This window comes from Passer domesticus, chromosome 28, assembly GCF_036417665.1.
Source record: "Passer domesticus isolate bPasDom1 chromosome 28, bPasDom1.hap1, whole genome shotgun sequence".
NCBI lineage: Eukaryota > Metazoa > Chordata > Aves > Passeriformes > Passeridae > Passer > Passer domesticus.
In genome coordinates, this window is record NC_087501.1 from 4,422,120 (window position 1) to 4,438,550 (window position 16,431).

The 16,431-nt window shown below is 47.0% G+C and overlaps 1 long non-coding RNA gene across 1 annotated transcript; it reads right to left on the minus strand.

Annotated features, from left to right (window-relative positions):
- Positions 1 to 4,163: 4,163 nt before the first annotated feature.
- LOC135287219 (uncharacterized) lies at positions 4,164 to 16,224 on the minus strand. The gene is made up of 3 exons (XR_010351037.1): positions 14,486 to 16,224; positions 7,131 to 7,481; positions 4,164 to 5,581 (listed from the first exon to the last, which is right to left on the minus strand). It is a non-coding gene; the product is annotated as an uncharacterized LOC135287219 (long non-coding RNA).
- Positions 16,225 to 16,431: the final 207 nt, after the last annotated feature.

Sequence of the window (16,431 nt, forward strand, 5' to 3'; positions counted from 1 at the left end):
AGGACACAGCAGGAGGATCCCTGGTCCCTTTCAGGGGTTGAATCCTCACCCCAGAACCTGAGGACACAGCAGGAGGATCCCTGGTCCCTCTCAGGGGGTTGAGTCCTTGCTCACGTGGGCTTAGAGCACAGCCGCAGCCAGGCCGGGCTTTTAGAGCCTGATGACCTTTAAGGATGAGAAATAATAAAAGGAAAAACGTGAACCCTGACAAATTCATAACTCCAGCACAGGGGAAAGGAATGTATTCCTTGTACATATGAAAAAACATTGCCCAGGACATGTCTATTTTCTTTTCCATCCCGTGGCTGTTCTGAATTATGTACAGAATATTCCCTCGTTGTTTGTTCTGGTGCATTTTTGTGTGTGGGGGTACTTTGGCTGTCCCAAATGAGTTCATTATCACTGATCAAATGGATGAAACACCCTTTGTTTTGTCTCTCCAGCATCCCGTGGATGTGCTGTGTTCCTGGAGGAGCTGGGATGCCTCTGCTGTTCTCCAGCATCATCTGTGAGAGGCACAATCCCATTTTCCATCCACTTCGGGAAATATGGATTTGGAATTCAATCCCTCTGGCATTACTCAGGGAGATGGGAGGGAAGGGAAGTTTGCCAACTTCCAGCTCCAGGCACCTCTTTAATGGTGACAGCAAACAAGAACAGGTTACCTCGTGGTTACCCAGCTGGGGGCTGAGGGATGGATGGATTGTCCCTTGGTGTTATCGCTTTGGGATGCAGATAAAAGGGAACAGCTTTTGAGCTGGGAAAGGTCCCTCCAGCCCAAAGCAAAAGCAAATGTGGGTCCAAGCTCTGGTTGAAAATCCCAAAGCAATGTCAGATATCAGCAAGCAGCTCAAAAACTCAGAGAATTCACCAAATTAAAAAAAAAAAAATTATGGATTTCTTTTAATATTGAAAAGTTGTGCCAAATGTTTCCAGTGAAGCTGAAGAAATCCCATCCTTCTGTGAAATATTCATAAAAAATGACAATAACAGAGTTTATTTTTAGCCTGTTGAAAGCTTTCCTTGCTTTGTACTTTCCTCATCCAGCAACAGCCACAAAACCAAACTGAAGCTTTGTTTAGAGGGAAAAATAAAAACATGGCACAGGAGGAGGTTCCCAGATCCCAGGCTGCTTTCCCTGCCTCTGGCACAGCCTTTCTCCACCTCGGACAGATGGGAGGTGTCCCTGCTTTCTCCACCTGGGACAGTGGGAGGTGTGGCACTCGGCAGGGGTGGCACTCCACAGGTTTGAGCTCCCTTCCCACCCAAACCATTCTGGGATTCCATGGTTCCATGATGTGATTGTATAAAATATCTCCACAAGATCGTTTGTCGCTGAATTCTTTCAGGTAATCTCCAGGATAAATCTCAATTCCCTCTATATGAAGCTGCGCTGATGTTTTTGAATGTTGCCATCGTTTTTTCCTCCTTTTCACCTCTGAACATCCGAGGAAGACACTGAACACAAAGGTGATTTTCTTCTTCCTCGAGAACAAAGCGTTTGGCTCCCTCCTGTGGGCTCTGGCGCTGTGAATTCCCCAAACACTGATTAGGCACGGCGGGAAGAGCAGGTACTGCTGGATCCAGCCTCCCCGGCAGATCCGGGCTCGCTGGGCCCACAGAGATTTCCCGAGCTCCAGGATTACCAGGAATGCCACAGGGACGTGCACAGGGCACCGTGAGGACAGGGGGCACGTGTAGGGATGGACCAAAGCACAGAAGGTTCATGGAATGGCACCAGCAGTAAAGCTGGGCTTCCCTTCCCTTCCCTTCCCTTCCCTTCCCTTCCCTTCCCTTCCCTTCCCTTCCCTTCCCTTCCCTTCCCTTCCCTTCCCTTCCCTTCCCTTCCCTTCCCTTCCCTTCCCTTCCCTTCCCTTCCCTTCCCTTCCCTTCCCTTCCCTTCCCTTCCCTTCCCTTCCCTTCCCTTCCCTTCCCTTCCCTTCCCTTCCCTTCCCTTCCCTTCCCTTCCCTTCCCTTCCCTTCCCTTCCCTTCCCTTCCCTTCCCTCACCACTTTCACAACCAGCAGCCAGAACTAATCCTGCTTTCCATACATTTAATAACAATACATTTAATAAGAAGAGACATTTAATAATAATGAGACATTTAATAAAAGGTGATAAAAATGCAAGTCTGTGAGCAGGGATCTCCTGCAGTTCTCTTTGATGAGATCGCGTTCCCCTCATTGACGGCAGATTGGGGTAGGAGAGGACAGAAAATACAAACTGAAACCATTCCTGCTCCAGATGTGGCAGAGGCAGCTCCAGCTGTGCTGGGAACCGAAGCTGTTTGGGCCCTTTCTCCTTATTTCTGGCATTTGTCATGGCCTGCCTTGGGCTGGCCGGGGCGGCAGCAGCAGAGCCCCGAGCGCGCTGACCCGAGCGGGCTCTGGATGGCAGCAGAGCACAGCCCGGAGGCATCCTGCCCGGCGGGACGGCCCGGGACAGCCCGGGACAGCCCGGGGACAGGGACCGGCACGGGACAGCCCGGGACAGCCCGGGGACAGCCCGGGGACAGTGCTGGGAGAAGGACAGCCCGGGAGAGGCATCCTGCCCGGCGGGACAGGGACGGCACGGGACAGCCCGGGACAGCCCGGGACAGCCTGGGGACAATGCTGGGACAGCCTGGGGACAATGCTGGGATAGGGACCGGCACAGGGACAGCATGAAGACAATGCTGGGGACAATGCTGGGACAGGGACCTGGGACAGGATCAGCCTGGGGACAATGCTGGGACAGGGACCTGGCATGGGGACAACCCGGGGACAACAGTGGGACAGGTACCTGGCATGGAGACAATGCTGGGACAGGTACCTGACAAAGGGACAGCCTGGGGACAATGCTGGGACAGGGACCAGCACGGGACAGCCCGGGGACAGCCTGGGGACAATGCTGGGACAGCTTGGGGACAATGCTGGGACAGCCTGCGGACAATGCTGGGATAGGGACCGGCACAGGGACAGCATGGAGACAGTGCTGGGGAAAATGCTGGGACAGGGACCTGGGACAGGATCAGCCTGGGGACAATGCTGGGACAGGGACCTGGCATGGGGACAACCCGGGGACAACAGTGGGACAGGTACCTGGCATGGAGACAATGCTGGGACAGGTACCTGACAAAGGGACAGCCTGGGGACAATGCTGGGACAGGGACCAGCACGGGACAGCCCGGGGACAGCCTGGGGACAATGCTGGGACAGCTTGGGGACAATGCTGGGACAGCCTGCGGACAATGCTGGGATAGGGACCGGCACAGGGACAGCATGGAGACAGTGCTGGGGAAAATGCTGGGACAGGGACCTGGCATGGGGACAATGATGGGGACAACAGCAGGAGAGATACCTGGCACGGGGACAACCTGGGGACAATGCTGGGACAGGGACCTGACAAAGGGACAGCCTGGGGACAATGCTGGGACAGGTCCCCAGCACAGGGACACCGAGGGGCCCCAGCTGCCCCCTGCCCCTACACACCCTGAGCCGCCTTTCTGACATTGAAGGGCCAATGGAGAGAGGAGGTTTCACTTTGTTATTTTTCCTGTTCTTCCAGGAAAAGGATTTATCCATCAGCAGGTGGATTAATTAATCCATACCCTCATTAACTGATCCATACATTCATTAATTAATCCATGAAACCCTTACAGTGAGGGTTCCCTTCAGATTCCCTTCCACAGGCATGGACAGACAAAAAAAGGCATTTTCAAGCCACCTCTGAAAGTACAAGCTCCAATCCTCACCTCCAAAGCACATCACCTGTCCCAACCTGCTGAAACTGAGCACTAACATGGAAAAATGGAATTATTTAGGTTGAAAAAGACCTTGAAGGGGTTTGTACTGTAATCACACACTAATTGCTCAAAGGGGATTTTCTCTGCTCCAATATCCCCTATTCCCTGAGGCAGCTGAACCAAATATGAAAAAAGAAATTATTTATTATTTTATTATTAATTTAATTCTAAATGTGATTTTCACACGTTTCCCCACCGTAGTCCAACGGCTGTTCCAGGGAGGGTTTGTGGAACACGGGATTATCAGGTACCTGCAGTTCCTGTCTAGCCCTAATCACCCTTATCAGGTAATAAAAAAGCAGTTAGCACTGCAGTGACAGTGACGTCTCCCACCCAGGACACTCCAGGGCGAGGGTTGGATCCTGATCTCTGCCCTGGCTCGCCTTTATCTCTGATTTATGGGCCTTTCCCACAGGAGCTGCTCCTGCATCCCTGCAGGTGCCCAAGGCTTGGAGCGCCCTGGGACAGGGGAGGTGTCTCTGCACATGGAGGGGAGGAGTGGGATGAGATTTAAGGTCCCTTCCTGTTGATTCTTTTGCTTCTTTTCTCTGCCAAGATCAGGATTCAATCACAGGATGGATTTTCTTGTTGGGACTCGGATATTTATTAGTTCTTATCTCTGTCACAGTCTCACAAACCCTGAGTTCTGCAGCACTTCCCTCTAAAAAACTAAAAATGGAGCCCATCTCTCTCTGCAAGGCATTTTAATGATAAAATATCCAATTAAGAAATGACACCTAAGTTATTTTTACTTTTAGCCCAATAACCAACCAACCGTGCCTGAAATGGGGACTTTTTTATCCAATCACACAAAACCACACAAAAAACATGGAGAAGAAGGAGAAGAAGAAGGTGAAGAAGAAGGTTAAGAAGGATGAGAAGAAGGAGAAGAAGGTGAAGAAGAAGGACCAGCCTTCATCCTAAAACCTCTATCTTGCTTTATATACATTACTATATTCTAAAACTTTAAATTCTTAGTTTTCCACCAGATGATGTCGCACACTTCTATCCAAACTCCACACCCACAATCCCAGTTCTATCATTCCATTTTGGAAGCCTTCCCCATGGCCTCAGGTCAATGCAGAGTTCTCTTGGGGGTCAGTGCCTGTCAGCACAGAAAGTCTGAAATTCTCAGTAACCAGGGTTCCAACACCTTCCAACCCAAACCATTCCAGGAATCCAAGATTTTATGTTTTAAGCTAAACCCACTCTCCACAAAACCACTGAAGTCTGGAAATTCAACTTTCTCTGCTGAAGCCTTACACTGCTATGGAATGATCTAAAGTTTTCCCTCAGCCAATGAATCCCTCTCTCCGTGCCTGAAATACCCCGGGAGGAGAGACCTTTCCAGGGGGCTTCAGGTCCCCCTGGGTAATGAGAAACTGGGAGCACCTGGGAAGTTGGGAAGCGACTTCTGTGCCATCAGCTGTCCCTGCTCAGCTCTGGGCGCTGTCACTGCCAGGGGACAGGAGCTTGGTGATGCCTTTTGGGACTGCCTAAAACCAGAGGCCAGACAAAAATAAGAGAATAAAACCATTTCTATTTATTGAAGGATCTTCAGGTACATTTAGGGCAGACAAAGCCCCCCAGGGGCTACACCCAAAATGGACTCACGGGTTTTCACACTTTTACAAATTTCATCCATTTGCATATTGGGGTTTAATGTTCCAATTACAGCTTCAGGTCATGAAGTCATTGACCCCAAGTTTGCTGCCCCCAGCTCACTTTTGTTTCCATTTCTGGCACTTGGGGCAGTGAGGTGTCCTTGGTTCCCAGGCCTGGACAGGAATTTTCTGTCTGTCCAAAATGGGAAAACCATTTTATTTCCAGGAAAAAAACACCAACCAAAGGGCTCATTTCTCCAGGATGGTGAAAGACTGAGGGAGTTGATGGTGGGGGTTTGGGGTGGTCTGGTGGGCAGTGATGGGATCTGAGGGAAAACACAAAAGCTGAAATCCTAAAGCATTATTCGGTGGCTGTTTCTAACGGAACTGATTCACCTCTCTCCAAACCTGAGGGCACAAACCTCCCTTGCATTGACTCATCCCAAGGAGGTGCCCTCACCTTCTGTTGTGCAGGGATTTTACAGCTCATTCTCAAAGCCTCACAAAAAGCTTTGAAATAATCTCTCCTTCATCTCCTTTCCTCCCACATCCTTCTTCTCTCCCGACTGTTCTATTTTTAGCAGTCATTTCTCAGTGTTCCTGTTTTGTTCTCTCAGCCTTCCAATGGGTTTAGTGTCAGAAAATTTGCATATTTAAGGGTGAGATGTGCATGAAATCTGCTTTTCTGGAAGCACTAGGAAAAATATGAATCAAGGGTTAAAACCTGGCATCCACTGGGAGTTATGGATACAGGAGCCAAATTACAATTTTGTTCTCTCACCGTTGCAATAACTGACACTCCTAGAGTTTGCTAGAAAATTTGAAATATTTAAGAGTGAGATGTGCATGAAATCTGCAATAACTGGCACACCTAGATTTTGCTAGAAAATTTGAAATATTTAAGAGTGAGATGTGCATGAAATCTGCAATAACTGGCACCCCTAGAGTTTGCTAGAAAATTTGAAATATTTAAGAGTGAGATGTGCATGAAATCTGAAAGTGCCACAAAAAATATGAATCAAGGGTTAAAAACCTGGCATCCATTGAGAATTATGGATACAGTAGAGCACAATTACTTGGTAATTGGTACTGGTACAATTACAATTTTGTTCTTTCATCCTTGCAATAACTAGCACTCTTAGAGTTTGCTGTCAGAAAATCTCCCATATTAAAGAGTGAGATGTGCATGAGATCTGCTTTTCTGAAGGCAAAAATATCAAGGTTTAAATCAAGGGTTAAAACCCTGGCATCTGTTGGAAATCATGGATAAAAGTGAGCACAGTTACACTGGCAAGCAACAATGGGATCTCCTGCATCAAGAACAGCTCAGCTGAGTTGTCAACAGCAGAACTTCTCATTGAAGGACAGCAGGATGACAAAAAAGAGAATGAAATGTCCTGTACCTCTTTCCTGCCCCCCCAGGAAAAGGGGCAGCACTGTCAGACACCCAAAATGAGGAAACCAGAGACAATTGCCCAAGATACAGGGAGGGTAAAGTAAACAAGATTCTTCTTGCCATAATACCTGCTGACTTCAAAGGGTATTAAAGGAGCTATTCAAGCCCAATTCCTTGTCTCCGTTCAAGAGGAACACGGAGATGCCAGGGGCACACAGGTGTCCCTTGTTCTCCTCTGAGCAGGGATAATCCTGCCCAGGGCCGGGGGCTGGAGGTGGGTCTGGCCTGGGGGTGTGGGAAGGGGAGCAGATAAATACAGCTGAGAGCAGCAAAGCCTTCTCCTCACCCGGGCTCCTCCAGGGAACGCTTCAGCCGCGATTCCGCCGCGCTTGTTCGGACTCAGCGCCTTTGATGACGCAAATCTGGAGTCAGTGGCTTGGAACCAGCGAGGGGAATTAGTCAGCAACGTGAGACCTGGCACAGCTCAGCCCACAGCGCGGGCCGCAATCAATCCTTATCTTAAACACTTTATAAAAATGTTTGCAGCTGTGGAGAGCGGGGGCCTGGCTTTGTTCACTCTCTGCCATCACTTCAGCTCTCCCCCTGGGCTTTCCCTCTCTTTCACCTTGTCCTGGTCCATGGTGAACACAGCCCTCTGTGAAAGGGAAGTTGGAGTCTGGAGCACTGTTCAAAATATCTGCAAGAGTAAATTTCAGTTTTGCAAAACTTCTCTGAAGTGCTTCAGCCACACTGAAATCCTCAAATTACATTAATTTCTAAATTTTTAACAGCGTCATGTGCTGAGAAGCCTGAAATGCCACTGTCACCTTGTGGCACGAGAAGGATGATGTGGCCCTGAATCACTCCTGATTCTCCTAATTCCTCCCCAGCTCAGTAAAACTTGGCTTGTCCTCCTTGGCTTTTAGGCTCTGTATTCCCAGGGAGCTTGGTGAGAGATCCCTGCTGATCCTCACTCCCAAATCCCCCCTGGGACCTGCCCCTGGAATTCAGCACCAATCCCACATTATCCCCACCCCGGCCCATCCCCGTGGCTCTGTCATTGCTTGGCTCTTCTGTTTCCCACCTTGTAAAACAGATTGATTAATATTTATGCAGCTTTTAAAATGGCTTGGCCAGCCTCATGCAATTAATCATTTACTAAACTGCTAATTGAGGCAGCTCAGCCTGAGCGCTCTGGTGTCACGGGGAAAATGTCAATGTCTCCAAAACTGCTTTAAAGGTCTTTAAAAGCTGCAGCCTGGTACCAAAGCCTCACATTTGGAGCCTCCTGGGTAAAATGTGGAGTTTGATGCTCAGCTGGTTGTTCTTAGATGAAAAACATGGATGGGTGAAGGAGAAATTCAAAAATGCTCACAGAAAGGATTAAACACGCATTCCTGATCAGAAGAAAAATGCTATTTATTCTATTTTTGCCCTAGAAATGAGAGCTTTTGGGTTGAAAATGATTAATCCCTTCTCTTTGTGCACCTGTTCCTGTCCCTGGGCACCTCCAAGCACAGGTGTGTGTGTCCCTGTGTGTCCCCAAGGCTCCCTGCCACCTCAGCTCTGGACAGGATGGCACCAATGCACGGACACAGAAACAATGGTTGTGATTCAGATGTTTCCTCTCACAGAGCGATGAGAAAAGCTGAGTTGATGTGAGAAACAGAGCAGAGTGTGAGTGAGGAAGGGAGGGAAGGTGCCTTTGTGTGTCCCTGCCGTGTATGGGAGCAAGGGCTGGGAAGGAAATATTCAGGAAATGCATCCCAGCCCCCAAAAATGGATTTTTAGGGACCTGCTGTTGCCATCTGCGTGGGTGTGCCCATGGGCAGTGGTTGTGAGGACGTGTCTGAGGCAGGAGCACAGGACACCAGACTGGAACAAAATTTTCTTTAATACTTCATCCCCTACAATAACTCCACTCATTTCTGAAAGTTTTGGATGGATAAAATCCTGATGTTCAGTTTTAAAAGGGCACAGAAGTGGGGTTAAAGTTTAAAATTTTAACAAAAAGAATGACAGATACTGACCTCCATGACCTCACTATTTCTTGACAAAATGTTTCCAGGGAATTATGAATCCAAAGAAACTCTAATGAGTGTAAATAACAACAGAGGTAACAGAGAAGTCATGGCCCAAATTTTTGGCCAATGCCACTGTCATGGCAATTTGCTCTCAGCACTGATTTTCTGAGCTGTGCTGAATAAATTTCAGATATTTCAGATATCACCTCCTGAGGCTCAGGTTTGCTCTGGTTCAAACAGGGGCACATGTGGCAGCTGGGGACACGCTGCAAGCTGTGATCCATGTCCCATCGAATCCATTCAGACAGGGCAATTTACTGGATAAATTGCAGGACAAACAGAGCTGTTTGGAGAAGCCCTTATCTTGGCAGCTCTCTGGGTGACCTGGCTGCTGATTTCCCTCCCATCACAGGCTGGCTGCCATTCCAACAGGGTTTATCAGGGAAAGCTGGCAGTGGAAATGAGGTTTCTAGGATAACCCCAGGTCTGGTGAGCTCCACGGCCTGTCCACGGCCCAGACAGGCTCTGGTGGAACTGGTGTAACTGGTGCAGGGATGGCCTTGCACTGAGGTGTAGCAGGCACAGGGCCTGCAATGCCTCCGTGGCGTTCAGCAGCCTAAGAAATGATGACTGGGGCTCAGAAGCCCCTCTCCCACCTTCAGACCCTTGCATTCTCTCTGTAAGACTGTAGGTCACTTTCCTTTGACCCCTACTATTGGACAATTCCTAAAACTCCCAATTTCTGAAACTGTACATGACATAAAGAGCTACTTTTGCTCAGTTTGTCAGAAGAGCTGTCCCTGAGAACCTTCAAGAAGACCCAATAAAGACACCTCTGTGGAACTCACACAGCCTTCTCCTCTCTCTCCCTGCGTCTGCCAAAGACACTTGGCACGCTAAAGAGCTGAAATCACAAATGAGCTGATAATCAATAAGAGCTGAAATCATTAATAGCTGAGCTGCTAAGGTAGCCTGTGGCTGGGAGCTGCCTGGGAGCTTGGAGAGGCTGTGCTGAACAGGACTGTGCTATCCAGACCCATGGCAGCCTGTTATTTTGATTTTTAAAGATTTTTTAAGTTTTTTTATGTTTACATTCTTGTAACAAGAATGTAAACATCATTTCTTACACACTTTCTGTAAATAACTTATTGTTTTGCATGCTTTTATGGAAGAGGAGAAATTTAATGTACTGTTGTTTGTCCAGTGTCATTGGAGAGGCGGCACTGTCACCCTCCAATCCACTGTCACTTTTAGAAATCTATAAATGTTAGAGTCAGAAAACAAACTGCCCCTTTTTACCTTGAGAACAGCAGCCTGTTATTGTCATGTTTTTTCATGTCTTATGGTGACATAAGCCAGCCAGGGATACCCCAAAACCTGGAATGCCAGACTGCAGCAATGTGTCTGAACAGCTCCGTGTGCCCCAGCCATACCATCAGTGACTGCTCTTATCGGAATCTTCTTCAGGGCACATCAAGGTTACTACGACAGAAACTGTGCTAAAATAAGAATGAAGAAGTTGAAAAACCAAACACGAGGATGGCAAGAACTGGATAACAGAGGCCTGTGAAACACCTGCACAGTAACCAATCACAGATGTTGAGAAATGGGGGCAGAGAATGAGGGAACAAAGGCACCAGTCAAGAAGTGTGATCTTAACAGTTTGTAGAATCTATAAAAGTGTGTGTAAGGCAAACAATAAACGGCTTCTGCTTGATCATTTTGGTTGGTTGTTCAGGAGTCCTGGATTTCCCACACCAGATCCAGCTGCACAAGGTCAAAAATGGGGGAAAATGATCAATAGTGCCCAACCTGCCCCAGTCTGAGGTGATGTTCTGGCCAGCCTGGAGCTTGGAGCACCCTGGGCCAGTGGGAGGTGTCCCTGCCCATGGCTGGGGTGGCACTGGATGGGCTTTGAGGTCCTTTCCAGCCCAAACCATTCCAGGATTCCCTGACATTTCTGCCCTAGGGGGTGTAAAAAAGGAGCGGGAGCAGCCAATGTCACTGCAGGGATGTTCCTGCTTTGTTCATGGGACAAACTGCCACGGGTTCACTCTCCAGACGTCACCACGAGCACAGAGCTTTCTCACACCCCTCACACAAAAGCTTTTGTTGCAATTTTCCAGCTCTTACGGAGATGCTGAGCACAGACAGTGCTTGGCATTGTTCACTCGAGCTCCTGTTCTTCCAAGGAGAGGCTTTTCCTTTCCCCAGAATAAAGGTGGGGTGCCAGGGCAGGAGATTACTACGAACATGACAGTAACACCAACAAAAAGCTCATTATATGAGGTTAAAGGGAAATGTTTAACCCTGGGCTCTTTCCCCTCTGTGTCCCTGCTGGTCAGGGAATAACGACAGAGAAATCAACTCTTAATTCAGGTTCATTCCCCATTCCCTGGAATAACGACAGAGAAACCAACTCTTAATTCAGGTTCATTCCCCATTCCCTGGAATAACGACAGAGAAACCAACTCTTAATTCAGGTTCATTCCCCATTCCCTGGAATAACGACAGAGAAACCAACTCTTAATTCAGGTTCATTCCCCATTCCCTGGAATAATGACAGAGAAACGAACTCTTAATTCAGGTTCATTCCCCATTCCCTGGAATAACGACAGAGAAACCAACTCTTAATTCAGGTTCATTCCCCATTCCCTGGAATAACGACAGAGAAACCAACTCTTAATTCAGGTTCATTCCCCATTCCCTGGAAGCTCTGGATTGATCCAGGCTGCTCTCTGCTACCAGATTTTGTGCTGAAGGGGGTTAAGGCTCTTCTAGGAGATGATGGGACAAGGAGAAGTGTGGGATACTTATGGTTATAATGTATTGTAATTACGAAATAGTTAACTTCTGATCGTGATGGCATGAATTATAACATCTATATTATAACATCTATATTGTGAGACAAGGTATTGTCTCACCTTCTCATGAGACTGAAAATGGAACAAAAGTTTTTAAAGCAGCTCTCAGTTACCCCATCTCTGGGTCAGAGAAGGGCAATATCCAACAAGAAGCAGCCTCCAGTTGTGCCAGGGGAGTTCAGGCTGGATATTAGGAAAAATCTCTTCACTTTTAACTGAGGAGGGGTTAAGCCTGGTCCAGGGTGGTGCTGGAGCCACCAAAAGGAGCAGATGTGGAGCTTTGGAACAGGGATTTGGGCAAAGCTTGTCCAGGATGTGACCCTGGAGGTAATTTCCAGCCTTTGTGACTCTGTGACACCAAACTGCCCCTCCAGCAGTGACTAAAACACCTCACAGAACAGAAACCAGAGATTTTAAAGAACTCTGTGGTTGGAATGACACATCCGGCTGTCGCAGAAAGGAGTGGGAGTTGGGGAGGAAAAATCAAATCAGTTTTCCCAAATATGGATATAAATTATCCAGAAGACCCATCTTTTCCACCATCTCTTGGCTTTCCCCACTTCAGTTCCATCCTGGCCCCTCCTCAGGGGCTGACCCCGATCCAGCCCCTTTTCCAACATGACCAAAGTCCAGTTCTTGGTGCCTGGGTCCCCTCTGAGCTCAGCCACAGCAATTCCCTTGAAGGATCCCAGTGCCACATCCCAATTTCTGAGGAATTGCCATAACAAATCCCGACCCTTGCTTGAAAATTCTCCTGAATGTTGACAGCCACAATGGTTAAACACACTGAGGAACTTTTGCTGATGCTGTGTCATCACATGCACTAGAATTTCATACTCAGGAAATTTAAAAAGTGGGGTATTTTTGCTTTTAAAATGCAATAAAAATATAAAAAGTTAAATTCAATATAAATATAAAATAAAGTGCAAAATAAATCAAAGCAAATACTGAGTAAAAAAGTCCTAGGAGTTATTTGTATATGAAAGAGTAAGAACCCATTGCAATTCAAGAAAACAGAATTTCCTCTGATATTTTTCCACTTTTATTCACGTCCTTATTGGATTCATCCTGGAATCTTTCATGAAACTGGGTGCCTGTAACATGAATAAACTACATAAAATTTTTATTCTTTTTTTTTTGTGTTCCATAGCTGAAAAGAGTCCTTAAAAGTTACAGGGTTCATTTAGTAAGTACTTGGGCAACTGCATCTCCAAACATCTTATTCCTTAATATTTCTTTCTCATTAACTCTCTTTTACCACTTCATGGCACCAGTAAATGTGGAAATACAGCAAAACCAACTTTTCTTGGAACATTCTGGCACCTTTTAGCCTAAGACTGCCCAAGGCCAAGATGCTCAGAAGAAAACCAAATTATTTTTAAAAAATATCTTTGCTTGAAGTTTTACGAAATTAAAAAAAAAAAAGGCTTCAGATTTGTAACTTTAAAAGCTTCCAAGGTTACCGTGCCCTTCTCACATTTTTATGATTGAAAACAAGAGGAAAAAAAACCACATTAATTTTGGTGGGAATCGGATCCGAGCTCAGAAATCTCTTCCTGATTTATTTTAAGAAAGGAGTTTGGAAATGTTTAACCCAGAATGGCCACAGCTACAAAGGCAGAGATTGCCTGGGGTATTTGCTCAGGGGTTTAATTCTCTCCTGGCCGTTCTCCTCCTCCCTTATCAACACAGACACACCAGGAAGCCTCCAAATATTGGCTCTGGATCCAACGAAACCAAGACTCAGGTGAGGAGTCACAGGTTCAAGTTCACAGCAGAATTTCAGGGGTTGTTTTGGGGTTTGTTTTAAAGTTTCGTTCGTTGGTTTTGATATTTCTTTGGTTACTTTTGATATTTCTTTGGTTACTTTTGATATTTCATTCTGTCTTTCTGTACAAGTCAAAGCCCATTGAATCGTGGAATTGTTGAGGCTGGGAAAGACCATTAAGATCATGAAGTCCAGCACCACGTCCCCCAGTGCCACATCCACGCATTTATGGACCTTCGCCAGAGATGGGGACTTTACCACCCATCCCAGGGCTTTCCAACCCTTTTCATGAAGTAATCTTCCCTAATATCCAATCTAAGCCTCTCCTGGAGCAACTTGAGGCCATTTCCACTTATCCTGACACTGTTTCCTGGAAAAGAGCCTGGCTCCACCCTTTTCCAGAATGTTCTCCATAATCCTTCCCCTGAGGTGGCAACGCCAACAGAACCAGTTCATAGGCTGGATGTGAAAAATGTGCTTTGTGGACTTGAGAAATGCATCCTTGGCAGCAGGAAACCCTTTAAAAACTCAGTTTAGGGATGGTGGTGGCACCAAGGGAACAAGTGTCCAAAAAGTGTCCAAACAGTGTCCAAAACTCAAGCAAAGTTCTCAGGAATGGTGGGATTTGGTTGAAGATTAGATTTGGTGATCTTGGAGGTCTTTTCCAACCTTTTTGATTTGATTCCAAATTCCAAATCCAGGAGGGCCTCTGCCGTTCCTCCTTCAGAGTGGTGCAAATTCAAAGCCATCCCTGCTTTGGACTGGAAGCATCAGGAAAGGAATTCCTGAGGTTTTCTCTCTTTTTTTATTAACGCTTTTATGGCTGTGTTAGACCAGGATTAAGCAAACACCCCAAGATCTCTGCCTCTGTTTGCCAAGCCCAGTGATTGCTGACAGCACGTTATCCAGAGCAGGGATTTGGGAATCTTTCCTGCTGCTGTCAGGACCTCAAACAAATGACCCGAGGGAGAGTGGTGGCTTTACAAAGCCACAGCCACGAGCTGAGATAAAACAAGGAAAGACAATGACAGCACGAGCCACTGACCTTGGAATTCCTGTCATGGAGCACATGGAATATCTCCTGCAGTGCTGCTGAGATGTGTGAAGCTGGAGTGAAATTCCTGCTGTACACTGCCTTTGAAATCCTTCATTAACTCTGCCCTGTGAAAATGGTGTTCATTGTTTTCTCCAATGAAACGGCAAAAATAACAGGAAAAAATGGATTTGCAGCTCAAAAGCAGCCAGGTAATAAATGTGGTATTCTGTAGAACTGGCCAAATTCAATTAAATGCTTTTAAAAGTTTGTTTTACTCTATTTAATTTTCAGAATTTTGCCTTCTGCAGGTAATAATTGGGGAGGAGATTTTCTTTGGAATGCCCCTGTGCACACTTGGGCTGGCTCTCAGCACAGGCACTCTTTGGACAGGCTGGTTAAAAGCTGCTCCTGTACCCACAGCACTTTAAAGTAGTCTTTGCTTTGCCTCCAATTAAAATACTCCAACTGGCCAAAAGTCACAGGGAAAGCAGGAAGAGCTGGTAAATATATTTTGGCTGAATGACATCCATTAAATCTTGGCTTTGTTCCAGCTTAGAAAGCAAAAGAAAGGCAAAAGCTGGAAAGTTTTTGATTCTCTGACAGGGCAGGCCAATGGAATAACCTCCTACTCCTCTCTGGGCATGTGGCTGTGGAGAGCCACCAGAGGATTTTGTCACCTGCCAGTCTCCAGCCCCCAGAGTGTCCCCCTAGGGCTGGCTCCTGTCACCTGTAGCCCTCCCACATCTCCTGTCATGGCAGTGCCAGAGCCACAACCCAGCCACGACAGGGCAGGGGTAGCTTTTCCTCCCAGCACCTGATTCCTTCATCCCCCTTTGCCAGTTTCACAGAATCAGAATCACAATCACAGAATCACCAGGCTGAAGAGACCCTCAAGATCATCGAGTCCAACCCAGCCCCAGCACCTCAACTCAACCCTGGCACCCAGTGCCACATCCAGGCTTTGTTAAACACACCCAGGGATGGTGACTGCACCACCTCCCCGGGCAGAACATTCCAGAATTTTATCACCCTTTCAATAAAAAAACTTTTTCCTAACATCCAACCGAAACTTCCCTTGCTGTTTCCCTTGCTTGTGCTGTTTCATGGGTAAAATCCTGCTGCAGGAAAATCCACCTGCAGCAAGAGGCAGCCTGGAGCAGGATGGAACCAGAAGGCTCCCAGTGCCTGGGAATGGCAGCCTGGTCCCCATCATATGACAGGAACATTCCTCAGACAGATGAAACTCGAGAGCTCTGCTGTTTGTCTGCAGACTCACTTCTTTTCTGGCTGATTTGGATCTGGAAATATTCCATCCTCTGGCCAGGGGCTTATCTGATGGAAGACAACAGTGCGTGGAGTGAGCAAACAGGGCTGAGCTTGGCCTTTGTTCCTCCTCTGGTGCCCGGGGCCTGTCCTGCTCCCAGGGCACGGGGAGGTGGCCCAGGAACGTGAGCCACACGAAACCAGTTCTGATCACAAGGCAAGGATCACTTTCTGTGGCTGTTTGGAGTCCAGGAGCTGTCCCTGTAGAACTGACCCCTCCATGGCCAAATCTCTGGGCTCTACCCATTTACCTTCAATTCTCATCTACTCCACTCAAGGACTACATGCATTGCCTTTCTTTCTTTCTTTCTTTCTTTCTTTCTTTCTTTCTTTCTTTCTTTCTTTCTTTCTTTCTTTCTTTCTTTCTTTCTTTCTTTCTTTCTTTCTTTCTTTCTTTCTTTCTTTCTTTCTTTCTTTCTTTCTCTCTCTCTCTCTCTCTTTCTCTCTTTCTCTCTTTCTCTCTTTCTTTCTCTCTTTCTTTCTCTCTTTCTTTCTCTCTTTCTCTCTTTCTCTCTTTCTCTCTTCTCTCTCTTTCTCTCTTTCTCTCTTTCTCTCTTTCTCTCTTTCTCTCTCTTTCTTTCTCTTTTTCTCTTTCTTTCTCTCTTTCTCTCTTTCTCTCTTTCTCTTTCTTT